Source organism: Astyanax mexicanus, chromosome 4 (assembly GCF_023375975.1).
Source record: "Astyanax mexicanus isolate ESR-SI-001 chromosome 4, AstMex3_surface, whole genome shotgun sequence".
Classification (NCBI taxonomy): Eukaryota; Metazoa; Chordata; class Actinopteri; order Characiformes; family Acestrorhamphidae; genus Astyanax; species Astyanax mexicanus.
The window spans coordinates 35141009-35150777 of NC_064411.1; the positions used below are offsets into that span (position 1 = coordinate 35141009).

A 9769-nucleotide genomic window follows, 5' to 3' on the forward strand; every position below is an offset into this window, starting at 1 on the left:
ATCAGTTGTTAATTCAAAAAAGTGACAGACAAGTGTTACAGAGACATTAGTATTTATTTCAATACATGTGTACTACAAAAACATATTTCTGCACACATAACCATTGACCATTTCACAGTGGCAGCCTCGATTGCTTTATTTGATGTACACTCAAGCTTAAAGAGTAAGATTTACATTTTGGAGGCTTAATATGCTAAACTGACACAAACATTTGTCTTCATTTAAAGACAAAAAAAACATTTGACAAACAAATGCATAATATTGTGGTGTAACGCACGGCTCAGTAAAAAGCTCTTACAGTGAAGATGGGGGATGGACATAAAGTTGAGGTTATATAGCCCGAATCCAATCCCTAAACATCACTCACCTTTTATAAGTGTGTGAAAACCTACATTAGAGCAAAGATTTAGACCTTGTGCAGGGCTTAAGGGTTTTAGTTGAGATACACAAGCAAGTGTCGTCTGCTACATAAGTGCAGGGTCACTGAAAGACACGGTCACACCAAAGTCCTCCTTGTAGATGTCCCAGGTTTTGGACTTACGTGGGTTGTCCAGTTCCTCCCTTGACAGATAGAGCCTGTTTTGGGACCAAAGCATTATAGATTGCATTCAAGCAGCAGTCCATATGATTTTTCGTTTTACATTGAAAGCAGTAATGTTACTAAACTGAGAGGGGACAAAATATCAAAATATTCTAATTAATGAATTAAGTGGCCTGGCATTTTTATATATAAAATCTAAAACCAGAGTGGTCTGGTAGGTAAACAAAGCCAGTGTCTGCTTCTGAGGACAATGGACAGCAAAAAACTCACCTGTTGTTCTCTACAAATGAAGTGTTGAACCAGAAATAGAAAGGATAGTCCTCATACCCCTTTGGAAGACCCTGGGCATAGAGAACAATAGAGAAAAAACATTTTGCCAAACAACTGGAAAAAACGATGTCCATAAAATCATTCTTACGTTACAATAGATTGGGAACTTACAGCCCTGGATTCAAACATGACCTTAACATCACCACAAACCACTGGCCCTTCCTGAAAGCTGATCACCACGGCATTGTTTTCAGTATCTGGGAACAGCTGGTAAAATATGAGAACACAGTATATGAGCGAACAGTAAAATAAACACAAAGGAACATAAGACAAACATCTGAAAGACCTTTCCCAACAATTACAATGTGATTTATGTTTTTAGTGGGCTGCTACTGTCTTTAAAGGTTCAATATTATGAGCTTATTGAATATTTAAAAGTTGTTCTTTAGTACATATTTAAAATATGATTTGGGATTAAGATGATACCGATTCACAAACGCTTTCACTAGTGTATGTATGTACAAAATCTTTTAATAGTGTATGTTTTTTCACACTATAGTTTGTTTGCTCTGGTCCAAGTCAGGTAATTAATTGATTCTCTTGGAGCATTTCCCTCATGGTTTGTTGTTTTAACAGAGGATAAAATTCAAGCTCACCAAAATGAGTCACAACAATCTTTGTAATCTCTTTGGTTGTTGGTCAGAGCTGTCTTGGCTGGGAGCAAGAAAGTAAACAGATTTCTGTGCAGTTTAACATGGAACAACAGCAGAGGTGGCATGTGTTCATTTGACTGACTCCACATCTTAAAACTGACAGAGTATGCTTGACAGATGGGTTGGATCAAGGTCAGATCATGTTCACATCACAAACCAACCAATTCAGAGTTCAGACCAACAGTTCTCAGCAGTCTCATTGCAGTTGTGATTACTGTACTCATCCATGTCCAAACAAACAGCACTACACGTAAATATGAACAGTTTATTTTGACACATAAAAAAGTAGGTGTGAAATCACCCTAAACTACTAAATCATTTAGGGGTTGTGGGATTAGCCCACTTCACATGTCTGTTCTGGATATGCCATATAGCTCTGGTTTTAATTAGGAAACCACTGTGTTTAAGGTTCACAGTTTTTCACTTTTTTGTACTGAAACTACTCTTGTCATTTGACTATGAGGAAGTAAATACAGGTTTATACTGTAGAAAACCTTTAAAAGTTAGCTTACCCTACAGTTCGTCTGCGTGGCACAGACACACTGGAACACCTGCTCTCTTTTCACTATGATCCGCACCTTCAGATCACTGCCATTGCCCTTTCCCACACCTGCACAACAAACACAGCAATGCCCAGGAGCATTAAATTACATAACCGATATACATAACAGTGCAGTCACTCTGAAAGGAGCAGACTGACTGCAGATTTTAATTGGAACTACACAGGAAACAGCCCCTAAACATACACTGCCCCCCAAAAGTACTTGATAAGTCAGTCTCATTTCTTTATTTCTGCTTTAGACTGAAAACAAATTGGGTTTGACATTAAAAGATGAATAGGAGACAAAAGGTCAACAATTCAGCTTTTGTCCGAACTTACCAATTTGTCTTCAATATTCATCTTTAAATTATATTTTTGTTACACCAAAATGTTTTCACTAGAGCAGAAGAAAAAAAATCAATTGGCCTCAGTGTTTCAATACTTTTGTAGGAGAGTGCAGACATACAGCTCTGGAAAAAAAACACTTAAAAATCTCATTGAAAACCTCTGGAATATAATCAAGAGGAAGATGGATAATCTCAAGCCATCAAACCAAGCTGAACTGCTTGAATTTTTGCAACAGGAATGGCATAAACTTATCCAAAAGCAGTGTGTAAGACTGGTGGAGGAGAACATGCCAAGATGCATGAAAACCATTTTTTTTCCCCAGAGCTGTATGTTTAACTACTTGGTCTCAGTCTTCAACTGAGCACAGCAGAAACTAAAGGAGCAGTTCTGACACACTGAATATATACATACACATTCACCTCACCTCAGGAGAAATACAGTACCTGCGCACTCTCAAACTAAACGCTGTCAATCAACCATGTACACACCATCGTACCCGTGCGCCCTGTTGCAACAGAAAAAAACAGTTCTCAAGCTGACTTGATTCGAAATGCTCAAGGGCCCTTATCAAATATTACATTACAAACACATTTTCTTTTAACTTAAATTCAGCTGGTCAGCCATTGTGTGTTTGTTTCTTTAGTCTGGCACCCCTGCCGTCTATGAGACTACATACGTAAGAAGAAGAAGACAGCCGGGCATAAGCATAAACAGTGTACAATATGAAAAATAAAATACAGCGTCTACTTTCGAAATTTACTAAACCTCATGCGATTATTAAAAGATCTTAAAATTGTACAACATTCTACATCTATATTTGGTACAAAATATATTTGGCTCATTGTTAAACGGGTTACCAGAGTAACCACTCGACAACCACCTTAAAGACCCTAGCAACCATCTGGAATACAACTGCACAGAAATCAGCTAGGAACACAACACAGTAGCCATGTAGCAGCACCTTAGCAGGAAGTGGGAACCATTTCAGCAGTGAATATTATTAGTACTGTATCTTTAACATTGAATTCCATTTAATTAACTGTGTTCTGTGTCCATGGTTTGGTTTCCCAAACAGAGATTAAGCCTTTCATTTGTAGCAGAGATGGAGAGACAATAAAAACAGAAAGACAGTAAAATTAATCAAAATCTTGATTAAATACTTTTGCTAGTTTTAGTTTCCTCACTGTTTCCCCTGATTGTTGCAGTCACCAGGACAGTCATGTGTGAACTGTATACCTAAAGTCTTACACACCTGCCTAAAACAACTCTGTCAAACAGAATTGCTTTAGGTTTCTTCAGGTTTATGACCCCCCGTGTAACACTTCTCTATAAAAAAGTACAGAAGTACAAACTGTAGCTATGCAACAAACCTTTTTCTGCTTTTATGGAGAGTAAAATATTGGTCACACAATTAAAGTCAAGTCAATTCATAAGCAAATCTATTTGAGACAACTAACTGCAGTTAGAAGTGACTGCATATTGATTTTTGCCCAGGACTAACAAAGTGGCTATAAGTGTCCAGCAGATTTTGGCTGGATCACCCACGGAGTTAAGCTGCAGAGCAAACTTCAGACACCCAACATAAACCCTATTGTGAAGCGATTAGCTTTATCTATGGAGTAATGCATTTTTTCTTCATGACATCAGGAAAATACAGTATTCTTTGCTTAAATGACTCAGGTGGGAGCAGCTAATCATTTTACGTATTGCATTCCCCATCAAAAACATGTGATAAGAATATTATAACCAACTTACAATAAATACAGAAATACAGTAACATGTTCATAACAAACAGCTCTGGAAAAAAATAAAGAGACCACTTTAGTTTCTGAATCAAGTTTCTCAGATTTTGCAATTTATAGGTATATGTTTAAGTAAAATGAATATTGCTGTTTTATTTTATAAACTATGGACAACATTTCTCCCAAATTCCAAATAAAAATATTTTAATTTAGAGCATTTATTTGCAGAAAATTATAAACAGCTGAAATACCAAAAAAAGATGCAGTTCAGCTTTGTTTGTTGTTTGATGGCTTGTGATCATCCATCTTCCTCTTGATTATATTCAATTTGGTAAAAATTGGTAAAATCAAAGAAATTGATCATTTTTAAGTGGTCTCTATTTTTTTCAGAGCTGTATGTAGGCAACAGGCTATGCTACACAATCACTTGCCTTCATGTGGTCATGTGGTTCACCTTCTGAATTTGACTGCTGTATAAAGCATGCACCTGAGATTTGCTACACCCTGACATATCCGTGCCATGAAGGAAGAAAAAAAAAACCTCCTCAGCTAAAATGAATAAGTGAATCCAGTTTGGATATGGCTTTAGACATTCAGCTGAACAACTATGGTGATGGGTTAACCTAAAAATCTAATCAAATACATATAGAAAACATTGATGATGTCTTTAAATCAGTGAAAACTTCAGCATCACCTTTGCCTCCTTTGCAGTGGATGGCAATGACATTCCCTCAAACTGGCAGTGTAGTTCAACATGTCACTGAGAACACAATAACACAAAGTTCAATATGTGAATAAGAGCTTAGGTTCTCTGCCCAAACCCAACCCAAGGTCTGACCTGGCTCGAGATTTCCCACCACTTTCCTCAGGTTCCTCGGGCTAAAGAAAATAATATAGTTATAAGTTATTTTCATTTTATATAAAGCTATGAATCAAAATATAGCAGAAACAAATCAAACTGTTTTTTAAAAAAAGTTGCACAAGTGCAAAGTGCACACTGTCCATATTACGCACTTCACCTGCCGCTGCGCTTTCCTCCAAATGTGCTGGCTGCTTGGCAATGCTGCATCAGCAGCAGCTCGAAAAGAAGCGGTGGCTGACTTCACATGTATCGGAGAAAGAGTGTGCTAGTCTTCATCCTCCTGGTGTGTTGGGGCATTACTAGTGATAGGGGGAGTCCTAACGAGTGGGTTGGCTGTGTAAATTGGGGAGAAAATGGGAAAAAAATATAAAAAAATTATAAAAGAATTTATTTTCTTTTCTTAAACCATGTTATATTATACTAGATTAGAGGAAAGTCATTCAGACATTGTTGTAGCCTAATGTTTAGGCCTTTGGATCATTGTTTGCATTGTTCATGTTATAATCTTTTGGAGATCTGTTCCTAATAATTAATAATATTTTTTCTTAAATAATAGGTCTTATTATCAGTTTTAATGCTCTACTTACTCAAAAAATGTCAGGTTTAATTCGTGCTTTGGCTCAAAATGACAGTGTATGGGGCAGGTTGGGTCGAGCTCTAATGTGAATCCTTATACTGCATTCCATCTGAAGTAGGAATTCAGAACTGGAAATTTCCAAGTTCTAAGTAGAACATTTCAACTGGAATAAACCCACAAGTTCAGAACGCAAGATGGCTGCACCAAACATCAACAGTAGTAAAAGCAGTAGTATTTTACGTTTCATTAGCACGTCTAGCTTTTCATGTTTCCATTGTGTGTGTGAATGTGCGTCTGGTATCGCTGACAATGCAAAAAATTATAACCTGGGACATATAATGTGGGACATTTTTTGGTTACATTTGCTATAAAACACTGGTACATGATTAATAATTAAGTTGTAGTAAACATGAAAGTCTTTAGCTTATTTTATAATTCCCTCTGGAAAAAAAAGAAAACAAGGGTAAAATATGTATACACATGTAGATTACAAATAGTGTTAACCTATAAATTTAAATTATTTTCTGTGCCTTTTCTATGCTTTCGCAGCACATTTTAATGACCATAGCGTGTTTAAAACATCAGAGTAGACAAGAATGTATATCAAAACTGATTATAGTAGGCCTATATTTACATTAAATATATTTAAATAATTAAAAAAAAACATTTATTTAAGCAATGCTAAGACACAATCTTCAATAATAAAATGTGTCAAATTCTGAGCGCTCCATAATGTAGGGCTAAATTACTTCACTCTGCACTGATGTATTAATCAGCTCAGGCCCATTTTAAACACTGATAAACATTTCTAATGTTTAACCTGTAAACAGTATTTCACACTTTCATCAAACATGATATAGAATCTTCTGTTTAAAACTTTGAACAGAATCAATTTTTAAATAAACTAATTTGGCATATATCTGGCTGTCAGGGAATATGTTTAGGTTGTGTCTATATTGTGTAGATTCTTTATTTTTTTAACAGCTTTTAAATGCATCTGTTTAAATGTTGCCTTCTTGTCACCATTACTGGTAATTTACTTGCATATATAACCAATATGCTTCCCAAAGAGTGGAAGAGAGCAAGTGCTTAATTACAGCCTAAACACCTAGATTTTTCTCTGTGAATTTACAGTTATATTCCATCTGAAACTCCAATCAAGTTATCAAATTATTTTTTAAATAGCTTTTCTCAGTCGATAAACAGAGTCTATAAACAGAGTCAATAAATGGAAACACAAAGATCACAAAGAGTAAATTTGACTTTGACTTTGTTTTTTTTTTGTTTTTTTTTTCCAAAACTTATCCAGGCCTGAAAATGACTATTTTCAAGTTCCTTGACTTTTCCACGTTTTTCATGATCTAACTTACTGCAGAGATTGTAAACTCTGTAATGATCGGGATGCTTTGTGTCCAGAAATATGGCAGCTTCCTAAATACAGCAAATTGTAACATTGTTACATAAAAATCTGTTTAAATCAATAATTCAGCTAAAATAATTGCCTTCTACAGACTTTTCAGTTTTATTTTATTTTCTTAATTGTTAAGCTTACTTTTATGGGATTTCTGTAGAGTGCCTGCTTTCCAGGTGAGGGAAAAGACACGGCAACAAACATTATTAACTATTGGATCCCAAACCAAAAGCAGAAAATCTAGATTCAAATAAGATTACATAATTAGGTAAAGCATCCCAACCTGTGACATAGGTGAGATCCAAATCAAATCCATCCTTTTTGTTACCGCCTTTTGTTCTCAGATACCTGCAAGATTCACAAATGCCACAAATCAGCATACAAACAGTAACTTGGGTGTATTTTAAAAGGTTTTGATGGATTTTAATAATTTTCCAACCTATTTCTAAATACATCAAATTGTTTAATTTTTTTATTTAATTCTCTCTGAATCATGATGAAATAATCAAACTGTAATTAAGTTTAACATTTCATTAGAATCTATATGAATAATTGATATAATTTAATTAAAATAAAAGAATGATGGCCAGCACCCATTTAGATCCTCACCTTTCTTCTAGTGACCTTCTCCAGATCTTTCTTCTGAGAGGCCAGACGAAAGACACGCACCAGGATAACTATCCTCAAAGCCCTCAGGAAGCTCACCACCCTGTTAATGATAGAGAAAATCACATGAATAGCTAAGAAAGAACAACATGTAGATGAATAGTTTACCACATCATCTGAACACAGCATTTCTTCTTTGCATTGTATGATAATTTAATGATGAATGGACTAATCTGCGTCATGAAGTAGCTCCGTAAGTTAGCAAACTAACTTACATAGCTAAGCTGTTTTGGTTCTACTGTCCCCAAACGCCCCATAAACTCGAGCCACGAGACTCATAGCTTTCATTGCCAAGATTTTACCTGCTATCACTAAAGATTAATAAGATAAATACACGTTAGCCCTGTAAATCCACCTAACGTGCAAATGATCTTAACGCCAGCACGAACGAGTAACAGATTAGTAAACACGCAGGTAACCCTCGCTGTTTCTGAAAGAAAACTTCTCCTCTGTCTCTGTCGCCGAAAAATTAGTGTTGTGTCGTTCATGAACGATTCGTTCAAATGAACGAATCATTTGAGTGAACGAACTGAATCCAATCACTTCCCCAGCTGATTCTTTCATTTCTCAGTTCAGTAGTTAAGCTCAGCAGCGACCCCACAGGCCGGCAGGGGAACTGCTGTGTGGTCTGTGAATCACTGAATCACCGGCGAATCTGGTGGCGGAGACTCTAATTGCGAGGAAACTTGCTCAATGCTCAGCGATTCCTTCACTCACTGAACTGTTATCAGGGCTGGTGCTCTCGAGAAAATTAAAACAAGGTTGAGGCCTGGTAATAGTAATAATAACGTATATTGTTATCGTGGTTATTTTTTTATAATATTATTACTATTAGTAATAATAGTTGTATAACAAGCATATTCATAACCAATAGACAAAGTTTCTGAAGTAAAGGGCATAAGGCCACCTTTATCATGATGATCCTGTTTGGATTTAATTTGTTCTGCACCCACAACAGTGAGCGTATGAATGTGTCTTTGTTTTATTTATATGTATTTATTTTAGTTTCTTGACCTTTTGTTTTGCACTACAGTTACGCTATTTATTTTCAATTTGATTGCACATTGAAGTTGATACTTTCTTCTGAATGTAAATTTTTTTTATGTTAATTTTGCTCTTAATGTAATATCTATGTTGCAGAAGTTCATACTTATTTTTTGTATTATGTTATTTGTAATGTGATCTATATATATAAATCACATTACAAATAACATAATAAGAAAAGTCTCCCGTTTTTTTTTACAAGTGTTGTAAAAATATATATAAATAACAAATATTGAAATATGTAACTAAATGTTGGGTTTATTATACGATATCGTATAATAAACCCAACATTTAGTTACATATTTCAATATTTGTTATTTATATATATTTTTACAACACTTGTAAAAAAAACGGGAGAACTTTCCGTCTCCCATCTTTTTAGTGAACTTATTCTAATGGTTCAGTTCATCTAAAAGAGCTGTTATGCCCATCACTACGAAAAATAACAAAAGGCTAGTGCTAACTGGTTAACTCTAGCTCTCACTCTCAGCACACACTCACGGGCAGCTCTTCTCTCTCTCTCTCTCTCTCCCTTCACACACACACACACACACACACACACACAAACACACACACACACACACACACACACACACACACAAACACACACAAACACACACACAAACACACACACAAACACACACACAAACACACACACAAACACACACACAAACACACACACACACACACACACACACACACACACACACACACACACACACACACACACACACACACACACACACACACACACACACAAACACACACACACGCGCGCTTTCCTGCTCTGCCCCTCCCCCTACCCCAATCACAAGCCCAGCACAGAACAGAACAGAACAGTGAATTCACAGTGAACAGAATATAAAAGCAGCTTCGCTACAATATAGCTAATTGTTAAGAATTTAAAGATTAGGCTCCTGAAAGCCAGTAATGTTGACCCTGCTAAAAAGTCCAGCTCAAAATCAGAAGAAAACATTCCCTATACTCCCTATATTTAACGATCTAGCCTCCCAGTATAAAGTACGTTTTTTCTGCTTTTGAGATGGATTATTTA

The 9769-nt window shown here is 35.9% G+C and overlaps 1 long non-coding RNA gene across 1 annotated transcript; it reads right to left on the reverse strand.

Annotated features, from left to right (window-relative positions):
• Positions 1-221: 221 nt before the first annotated feature.
• LOC125801686 (uncharacterized) lies at positions 222-4987 on the reverse strand. The gene is made up of 6 exons (XR_007438852.1): positions 4850-4987; positions 2857-2918; positions 2037-2134; positions 983-1078; positions 812-882; positions 222-576 (listed from the first exon to the last, which is right to left on the reverse strand). It is a non-coding gene; the product is annotated as an uncharacterized LOC125801686 (long non-coding RNA).
• Positions 4988-9769: the final 4782 nt, after the last annotated feature.